At 27.6% G+C, this 12,759-nt stretch overlaps 1 protein-coding gene across 2 annotated transcripts in view; it reads right to left on the bottom strand.

Moving 5' to 3' along the window:
* PolE1 (DNA polymerase epsilon catalytic subunit 1) overlaps window positions 1-12,759 on the bottom strand; it is a 377,829-nt gene that overhangs the window by 344,438 nt on the left and 20,632 nt on the right. The gene's annotated exons all lie outside the window — the stretch shown is intronic.

Here is a 12,759-nt window from a genome sequence, read left to right as displayed (position 1 = left end):
GACATCTAAAAACAGCAATATTTTAAATTAATCACTGACATCTACACAGAGCAATATTTTAAATTAATCACTGACATCTACACAGCAATATTTTAAATTAATCACTGACATCTACACAGAGCAATATTTTAAATTAATCACTGACATCTACACACAGAGCAATATTTTAAATTAATCACTGACATCTACACAGAGCAATATTTTAAATTAATCACTGACATCTACACAGAGCAATATTTTAAATTAATCACTGACATCTACACAGAGCAATATTTTAAATTAATCACTGACATCTACACAGAGCAATATTTTAAATTAATCACTGACATCTACACAGAGCAATATTTTAAATTAATCACTGACATCTACACAGAGCAATATTTTAAATTAATCACTGACATCTACACAGAGCAATATTTTAAATTAATCACTGACATCTACACAGAGCAATATTTTAAATTAATCACTGACATCTACACAGAGCAATATTTTAAATTAATCACTGACATCTACACAGAGCAATATTTTAAATTAATCACTGACATCTACACAGAGCAATATTTTAAATTAATCACTGACATCTACACAGAGCAATATTTTAAATTAATCACTGACATCTACACAGAGCAATATTTTAAATTAATTACTGACATCTACACAGAGCAATATTTTAAGTTAATCAGTGACATATAAAAACAGCAATATTTTAAATTAATCACTGACATCTACACAGAGCAATATTTTAAATTAATCACTGACATCTACACAGAGCAATATTTTAAATTAATCACTGACATCTACACAGAGCAATATTTTAAATTAATTACTGACGTCTACACAGAGCAATATTTTAAGTTAATCAGTGACATCTAAAAACAGCAATATTTTAAATTAATCACTGACATCTACACAGAGCAATATTTTAAATTAATCACTGACATCTACACAGAGCAATATTTTAAATTAATCACTGACATCTACACAGAGCAATATTTTAAATTAATCAATGACATCTACACAGAGCAATATTTTAAATTAATCACTGACATCTACACAGAGCAATATTTTAAATTAATCAATGACATCTACACAGAGCAATATTTTAAATTAATCACTGACATCTACACAGAGCAATATTTTAAGTTAATTACTGACATCTACACAGAGCAATATTTTAAATTAATCACTGACATCTACACAGAGCAATATTTTAAATTAATCACTGACATCTACACAGAGCAATATTTTAAATTAATCAATGACATCTACACAGAGCAATATTTTAAATTAATCACTGACATCTACACAGAGCAATATTTTAAATTAATCACTGACATCTACACAAAGCAATCTTTTAAATTAATTACTGACATCTACACAGAGCAATATTTTAAATTAATGACTGACATCTACACAAAGCAATCTTTTAAATTAATGACTGACATATACAAAGAGCAATATTGTAAATTAAGTACTGACATCTACACAAAGCAATATTTTAAATTAAGTACTGACATCTACACAAAGCAATCTTTTAAATTAATGACTGAAATCTAGACAGAGCAATCTTTTAAATTAATCACTGACATCTACACAGAGCAATATTTTAAATTAATCACTGACATCTACACAAAGCAATATTTTAAATTAATCTGACATCTACACAGAGCAATATTTTAAATGAATCAGTGACATCTAAACAGAGCAATATTTTAAATTAATCACTGACATCTACACAGAGCAATATTTTAAATTAATCACTGACATCTACACAAAGCAATATTTTATATTAATCACTGACATCTACACAAAGCAATCTTTTAAATTAATTACTGACATCTACACCGAGCAATATTTTAAATTAATGACCGACATCTACACAAAGCAATCTTTGAAATTAATGACTGACATATACAAAGAGCAATATTGTAAATTAAGTACTGACATCTACACAAAGCAATATTTTAAATTAAGTACTGACTTCTACACAGAGTAATCTTTTAAATTAATGACTGAAATCTAGACAGAGCAATCTTTTAAATTAATCACTGACATCTACACAGAGCAATATTTTAAATTAATCACTGACATCTACACAAAGCAATATTTTAAATTAATGACTGACATCTACACAGAGCAATATTTTAAATTAATCAGTGACATCTAAACAGAGCAATATTTTAAATTAATCACTGACATCTACACAGAGCAATATTTTAAATTAATCACTGACATCTACACAAAGCAATATTTTATATTAATCACTGACATCTACACAGAGCAATATTTTAAATTAATCACTGACGTCTACACAGAGCAATATTTTAAGTTAATCAGTGACATCTACACAGAGCAATATTTTAAATTAATCACTGACATCTACACAGAGCAATATTTTAAATTAATCACTGACATCTACACAGAGCAATATTTTAAATTAATCACTGACATCTACACAGAGCAATATTTTAAATTAATCACTGACATCTACACAGAGCAATATTTTAAATTAATCACTGACATCTACACAGAGCAATATTTTAAATTAATCACTGACATCTACACAGAGCAATATTTTAAATTAATCACTGACATCTACACAGAGCAATATTTTAAATTAATCACTGACATCTACACAGAGCAATATTTTAAATTAATCACTGACATCTACACAGAGCAATATTTTAAATTAATCACTGACATCTACACAGAGCAATATTTTAAATTAATCACTGACATCTACACAGAGCAATATTTTAAATTAATCACTGACATCTACACAGAGCAATATTTTAAATTAATCACTGACATCTACACAGAGCAATATTTTAAATTAATCACTGACATCTACACAGAGCAATATTTTAAATTAATCACTGACATCTACACAGAGCAATATTTTAAATTAATCACTGACATCTACACAGAGCAATATTTTAAATTAATCACTGACATCTACACAGAGCAATATTTTAAATTAATCACTGACATCTACACAGAGCAATATTTTAAATTAATCACTGACATCTACACAGAGCAATATTTTAAATTAATCACTGACATCTACACAGAGCAATATTTTAAATTAATCACTGACATCTACACAGAGCAATATTTTAAATTAATCACTGACATCTACACAGAGCAATATTTTAAATTAATCACTGACATCTACACAGAGCAATATTTTAAATTAATCACTGACATCTACACAGAGCAATATTTTAAATTAATCACTGACATCTACACAGAGCAATATTTTAAATTAATCACTGACATCTACACAGAGCAATATTTTAAATTAATCACTGACATCTACACAGAGCAATATTTTAAATTAATCACTGACATCTACACAGAGCAATATTTTAAATTAATCACTGACATCTACACAGAGCAATATTTTAAATTAATCACTGACATCTACACAGAGCAATATTTTAAATTAATCACTGACATCTACACAGAGCAATATTTTAAATTAATCACTGACATCTACACAGAGCAATATTTTAAATTAATCACTGACATCTACACAGAGCAATATTTTAAATTAATCACTGACATCTACACAGAGCAATATTTTAAATTAATCACTGACATCTACACAGAGCAATATTTTAAATTAATCACTGACATCTACACAGAGCAATATTTTAAATTAATCACTGACATCTACACAGAGCAATATTTTAAATTAATCACTGACATCTACACAGAGCAATATTTTAAATTAATCACTGACATCTACACAGAGCAATATTTTAAATTAATCACTGACATCTACACAGAGCAATATTTTAAATTAATCACTGACATCTACACAGAGCAATATTTTAAATTAATCACTGACATCTACACAGAGCAATATTTTAAATTAATCACTGACATCTACACAGAGCAATATTTTAAATTAATCACTGACATCTACACAGAGCAATATTTTAAATTAATCACTGACATCTACACAGAGCAATATTTTAAATTAATCACTGACATCTACACAGAGCAATATTTTAAATTAATCACTGACATCTACACAGAGCAATATTTTAAATTAATCACTGACATCTACACAGAGCAATATTTTAAATTAATCACTGACATCTACACAGAGCAATATTTTAAATTAATCACTGACATCTACACAGAGCAATATTTTAAATTAATCACTGACATCTACACAGAGCAATATTTTAAATTAATCACTGACATCTACACAGAGCAATATTTTAAATTAATCACTGACATCTACACAGAGCAATATTTTAAATTAATCACTGACATCTACACAGAGCAATATTTTAAATTAATCACTGACATCTACACAGAGCAATATTTTAAATTAATCACTGACATCTACACAGAGCAATATTTTAAATTAATCACTGACATCTACACAGAGCAATATTTTAAATTAATCACTGACATCTACACAGCAATATTTTAAATTAATGACTGACATCTACACAGAGCAATCGTTTAAATTAAGTACTGACATCTACACAAACCAATATTTTAAATTAATCACTGACATCTACACAAAGCAATATTTTAAATTAATGACTGAAATCTAGACAGAGCAATATTTTAAATTAATCACTGACATCTACACAGAGCAATATTTTAAATTAATCACTGACATCTACACAAAGCAATATTTTAAATTAATCTGACATCTACACAGAGCAATATTTTAAATTAATCACTGACATCTACACAGAGCAATATTTTAAATTAATCACTGACATCTACACAGAGCAATATTTTAAATTAATCACTGACATCTACACAAAGCAATATTTTAAATTAATCACTGACATCTACACAAAGCAATCTTTTAAATTAATTACTGACATCTACACAGAGCAATATTTTAAATTAATGACCGACATCTACACAAAGCAATCTTTGAAATTAATGACTGACATATACAAAGAGCAATATTGTAAATTAATACTGACATCTACACAAAGCAATATTTTAAATTAAGTACTGACTTCTACACAGAGTAATCTTTTAAATTAATGACTGAAATCTAGACAGAGCAATCTTTTAAATTAATCACTGACATCTACACAGAGCAATATTTTAAATTAATCACTGACATCTACACAAAGCAATATTTTAAATTAATGACTGACATCTACACAGAGCAATATTTTAAATTAATCAGTGACATCTAAACAGAGCAATATTTTAAATTAATCACTGACATCTACACAGAGCAATATTTTAAATTAATCACTGACATCTACACAAAGCAATATTTTAAATTAATCACTGACATCTACACAGAGCAATATTTTAAATTAATCACTGACATCTACACAGAGCAATATTTTAAATTAATCACTGACATCTACACAGAGCAATCTTTTAAATTAATGACTGACATCTACACAGAGCAATATTTTAAATTAATCACTGACATCTACACAGAGCAATATTTTAAATTAATCACTGACATCTACACAGAGCAATATTTTAAATTAATCACTGACATCTACACAGAGCAATATTTTAAATTAATCACTGACATCTACACAAAGCAATATTTTAAATTAATCACTGACATCTACACATAGCAATCTTTTAAATTAATTACTGACATCTACACAGAGCAATATTTTAAATTAATCACTGACATCTACACAGAGCAATATTTTAAATTAATCACTGACATCTACACAGAGCAATATTTTAAATTAATGACTGACATCTACACAGAGCAACCTTTTAAATTAATCACAGACATCTACACAGAGCAATGTTTTAAAATAATCACCAACATCTAAACAGAGCAATCTTTTAAGTTAATCACAGACATCTACACAGAGCAACCTTTTAAATTAATGACCGACATCTACACAGAGCAATCGTTTAAATTAAGTACTGACATCTACACAAAGCAATCTTTTAAATTAAGTACTGACATCTACACAGAGCAATATTTTAAGTTAATCTGACATCTACACAGAGCAATCTTTTAAATTAATGACTGACATCTACACAGAGCAATCTTTTAAATTAATTACTGACATCTACACAGAGCAATATTTTAAATTAATCACTGACATCTACACAGAGCAATATTTTAAATTAATCACTGACATCTACACAGAGCAATATTTTAAATTAATTACTGACATCTACACAGAGCAATATTTTAAATTAATCACTGACATCTACACAGAGCAATATTTTAAATTAATCACTGACATCTACACAGAGCAATATTTTAAATTAATCACTGACATCTACACACAGCAATCTTTTAAATTAATCACTGACATCTACACAGAGCAATATTTTAAATTAATCACTGACATCTACACAGAGCAATATTTTAAATTAATCACTGACATCTACACAGAGCAATATTTTAAATTAATCACTGACATCTACACAGAGCAATATTTTAAATTAATCACTGACATCTACACAGAGCAATATTTTAAATTAATCACTGACATCTACACAGAGCAATATTTTAAATTAATCACTGACATCTACACAGAGCAATTTTAAATTAATCACTGACATCTACACAGAGCAATAAATTAATCACTGACATCTACACAGAGCAATATTTTAAATTAATCACTGACATCTACACAGAGCAATATTTTAAATTAATCACTGACATCTACACAGAGCAATATTTTAAATTAATCACTGACATCTACACAGAGCAATATTTTAAATTAATCACTGACATCTACACAGAGCAATATTTTAAATTAATCACTGACATCTACACAGAGCAATATTTTAAATTAATCACTGACATCTACACAGAGCAATATTTTAAATTAATCACTGACATCTACACAGAGCAATATTTTAAATTAATCACTGACATCTACACAGAGCAATATTTTAAATTAATCACTGACATCTAATACAGAGCAATATTTTAAATTAATCACTGACATCTACACAGAGCAATATTTTAAATTAATCACTGACATCTACACAGAGCAATATTTTAAATTAATCACTGACATCTACACAGAGCAATATTTTAAATTAATCACTGACATCTACACAGAGCAATATTTTAAATTAATCACTGACATCTACACAGAGCAATATTTTAAATTAATCACTGACATCTACACAGAGCAATATTTTAAATTAATCACTGACATCTACACAGAGCAATATTTTAAATTAATCACTGACATCTACACAGAGCAATATTTTAAATTAATCACTGACATCTACACAGAGCAATATTTTAAATTAATCACTGACATCTACACAGAGCAATATTTTAAATTAATCACTGACATCTACACAGAGCAATATTTTAAATTAATCACTGACATCTACACAGAGCAATATTTTAAATTAATCACTGACATCTACACAGAGCAATCTTTTAAATTAATCACAGACATCTACACAGAGCAACCTTTTAAATTAATGACCGACATCTACACAAAGCAATCTTTTAAATTAATGACTGACATCTACACAGAGCAATATTTTAAATTAATTACTGACATCTACACAGAGCAATATTTTAAATTAATTACTGACATCTACACAGAGAAATATTTTAAATTAATCACTGACATCTACACAGAGCAATATTTTAAATTAATTACTGACGTCTACACAGAGCAATATTTTAAGTTAATCAGTGACATCTAAACAGAGCAATATTTTAAATTAATCACTGACATCTACACAGAGCAATATTTTAAATTAATCACTGACATCTACACAGAGCAATATTTTAAATTAATCACTGACATCTACACAGAGCAATATTTTAAATTAATCACTGACATCTACACAGAGCAATATTTTAAATTAATCACTGACATCTACACAGAGCAATATTTTAAATTAATTACTGACATCTACACAGAACAATATTTTAAATTAATCACTGACATCTACACAGAGCAATATTTTAAATTAATCACTGACATCTACACAGAGCAATATTTTAAATTAATCAATGACATCTACACAGAGCAATATTTTAAATTAATCACTGACATCTACACAGAGCAATATTTTAAATTAATCACTGACATCTACACAAAGCAATATTTTAAATTAATCACTGACATCTACACAAAGCAATCTTTTAAATTAATTACTGACATCTACACAGAGCAATATTTTAAATTAATCACTGACATCTACACAAAGCAATATTTTAAATTAATCACAGACATCTACACAGAGCAATGTTTTAAATTAATCACAGACATCTACACAGAGCAACCTTTTAAATTAATGACCGACATCTACACAAAGCAATCTTTTAAATTAATGACTGACATATACAAAGAGCAATCTTTTAAATTAATGACTGACATATACAAAGAGCAATATTTTAAATTAAGTACTGACATCTACACAAAGCAATATTTTAAATTAAGTACTGACATCTACACAAAGCAACCTTTTAAATTAATCACTGACATCTACACAGAGTAATCTTTTAAATTAATGACTGAAATCTAGACAGAGCAATCTTTTAAATTAATCACTGACATCTACACAGAGCAATATTTTAAATTAATCACTGACATCTACACAAAGCAATATTTTAAATTAATGACTGACACCTACACAGAGCAATATTTTAAATTAATCACTGACATCTACACAGAGCAATATTTTAAATTAATCACTGACATCTACACAGAGCAATATTTTAAATTAATCAATGACATCTACACAGAGCAATATTTTAAATTAATCACTGACATCTACACAGAACAATATTTTAAATTAATCACTGACATCTACACAAAGCAAAATTTTAAATTAATCACTGACATCTACACAAAGCAATCTTTTAAATTAATTACTGACATCTACACAGAGCAATATTTTAAATTAATCACTGACATCCACACAAAGCAATATTTTAAATTAATCACAGACATCTACACAGAGCAATGTTTTAAATTAATCACAGACATCTACACAGAGCAACCTTTTAAATTAATGACCGACATCTACACAAAGCAATCTTTTAAATTAATGACTGACATATACAAAGAGCAATCTTTTAAATTAATGACTGACATATACAAAGAGCAATATTTTAAATTAAGTACTGACATCTACACAAAGCAATATTTTAAATTAAGTACTGACATCTACACAAAGCAACCTTTTAAATTAATCACTGACATCTACACAGAGTAATCTTTTAAATTAATGACTGAAATCTAGACAGAGCAATCTTTTAAATTAATCACTGACATCTACACAGAGCAATATTTTAAATTAATCACTGACATCTACACAAAGCAATATTTTAAATTAATGACTGACACCTACACAGAGCAATATTTTAAATTAATCACTGACATCTACACAGAGCAATATTTTAAATTAATCACTGACATCTACACAGAGCAATATTTTAAATTAATCAATGACATCTACACAGAGCAATATTTTAAATTAATCACTGACATCTACACAGAGCAATATTTTAAATTAATCACTGACATCTACACAAAGCAATATTTTAAATTAATCACTGACATCTACACAAAGCAATCTTTTAAATTAATTACTGACATCTACACAGAGCAATATTTTAAATTAATCACTGACATCTACACAAAGCAATATTTTAAATTAATCACAGACATCTACACAGAGCAATGTTTTAAATTAATCACAGACATCTACACAGAGCAACCTTTTAAATTAATGACCGACATCTACACAAAGCAATCTTTTAAATTAATGACTGACATATACAAAGAGCAATCTTTTAAATTAATGACTGACATATACAAAGAGCAATATTTTAAATTAAGTACTGACATCTACACAAAGCAATATTTTAAATTAAGTACTGACATCTACACAAAGCAACCTTTTAAATTAATCACTGACATCTACACAGAGTAATCTTTTAAATTAATGACTGAAATCTAGACAGAGCAATCTTTTAAATTAATCACTGACATCTACACAGAGCAATATTTTAAATTAATCACTGACATCTACACAAAGCAATATTTTAAATTAATGACTGACACCTACACAGAGCAATATTTTAAATTAATCACTGACATCTAAACAGAGCAATATTTTAAATTAATCACTGACATCTACACAAAGCAATATTTTATATTAATCACTGACATCTACACAAAGCAATATTTTAAATTAATCACTGACATCTACACAAAGCAATCTTTTAAATTAATTACTGACATCTACACAGAGCAATATTTTAAATTAATCACTGACATCTACACAAAGCAATATTTTAAATTAATCACAGACATCTACACAGAGCAATGTTTTAAATTAATCACAGACATCTACACAGAGCAACCTTTTAAATTAATGACCGACATCTACACAAAGCAATCTTTTAAATTAATGACTGACATATACAAAGAGCAATCTTTTAAATTAATGACTGACATATACAAAGAGCAATATTTTAAATTAAGTACTGACATCTACACAAAGCAATATTTTAAATTAAATACTGACATCTACACAAAGCAACCTTTTAAATTAATCACTGACATCTACACAGAGTAATCTTTTAAATTAATGACTGAAATCTAGACAGAGCAATCTTTTAAATTAATCACTGACATCTACACAGAGCAATATTTTAAATTAATCACTGACATCTACACAAAGCAATATTTTAAATTAATGACTGACACCTACACAGAGCAATATTTTAAATTAATCACTGACATCTAAACAGAGCAATATTTTAAATTAATCACTGACATCTACACAAAGCAATATTTTATATTAATCACTGACATCTACACAGAGCAATATTTTAAATTAATCACTGACGTCTACACAGAGCAATATTTTAAGTTAATCAGTGACATCTACACAGAGCAATCTTTTAAATTAATGACTGACATCTACACAGAGCAATATTTTAAATTAATCACTGACATCTACAAAGAGCAATATTTTAAATTAATCACTGACATCTACAAAGAGCAATATTTTAAATTAATGACTGACATCTACACAAAGCAATATTTTAAATTAATCACTGACATCTACACAGAGCAATATTTTAAATTAATGACCGACATCTACACAAAGCAATATTTTAAATTAATGACTGACATCTACACAGAGCAATATTTTAAATTAATCACTGACATCTACACAAAGCAATATTTTAAATTAATCAGACATCTACACAGAGCAATATTTTAAATTAATCACTGACATCTACACAAAGCAATATTTTAAATTAATCAGACATCTACACAGAGCAATATTTTAAATTAAGTACTGACATCTACACAGAGCAATATTTTAAATTAATCACTGACATCTACACAGAGCAATATTTTAAATTAATCACTGACATCTACACAGAGCAATATTTTAAATTAATCACTGACATCTACACAAAGCAGTATTTTAAATTAATCACTGACATCTACACACAGCAATCTTTTAAATTAATTACTGACATCTACACAGAGCAATATTTTAAATTAATCACTGACATCTACACAGAGCAATATTTTAAATTAATCACTGACCTCTACACAGAGCATTATTTTAAATTAATCACTGACATCTACACAGAGCAATATTTTAAATTAATGACTGACATCTACACAGAGCAACCTTTTAAATTAATCACAGACATCTACACAGAGCAATGTTTTAAAATAATCACCGACATCTACACAGAGCAATCTTTTAAATTAATCACAGACATCTACACAGAGCAACCTTTTAAATTAATGACCGACATCTACACAAAGCAATCTTTTAAATTAATGACTGACATATACAAAGAGCAATATTTTAAATTAAGTACTGACATATACACAGAGCAATATTTTAAATTAAGTACTGACATATACACAGAGCAATATTTTAAATTAATCACTGACATCTACACAGAGCAATATTTTAAATTAATTACTGACGTCTACACAGAGCAATATTTTAAGTTAATCAGTGACATCTACACAGAGCAATCTTTTAAATTAATGACTGACATCTACACAGAGCAATCTTTTAAATTAATTACTGACATCTTCACAGAGCAATATTTTAAGTTAATCACTGACATCTACACAGAGCAATATTTTAAGTTAATCAGTGACATCTACACAGAGCAATATTTTAAATTAATTACTGACATCTACACACAGCAATCTTTTAAATTAATTACTGACATCTACACAGAGCAATATTTTAAATTAATCACTGACATCTACACAGAGCAATGTTTTAAAATAATCACCGACATCTACACAGAGCAATCTTTTAAATTAATCACAGACATCTACACAGAGCAACCTTTTAAATTAATGACCGACATCTACACAAAGCAATCTTTTAAATTAATGACTGACATATACAAAGAGCAATATTTTAAATTAAGTACTGACATATACACAGAGCAATATTTTAAATTTAGTACTGACATATACACAGAGCAATATTTTAAATTAATCACTGACATCTACACAGAGCAATATTTTAAATTAATTACTGACATCTACACAGAGCAATATTTTAAGTTAATCAGTGACATCTACACAGAGCAATCTTTTAAATTAATTACTGACATCTACACAGAGCAATATTTTAAGTTAATCACTGACATCTACACAGAGCAATATTTTAAGTTAATCACTGACATCTGCAGAAAGCAATATTTTAAATTAATCACTAACATCTACACAGAGCAATCTTTTAAATTAATCAGTGACATCTACACAGAGCAATATTTTAAATTAATCA

Source organism: Tachypleus tridentatus, chromosome 3, assembly GCF_004210375.1.
Source record: "Tachypleus tridentatus isolate NWPU-2018 chromosome 3, ASM421037v1, whole genome shotgun sequence".
In the NCBI taxonomy this organism is placed as follows: Eukaryota; Metazoa; Arthropoda; class Merostomata; order Xiphosura; family Limulidae; genus Tachypleus; species Tachypleus tridentatus.
Note: the sequence above shows the minus strand (reverse complement) of the source record. Positions and strands in the feature narration are given on the sequence as shown.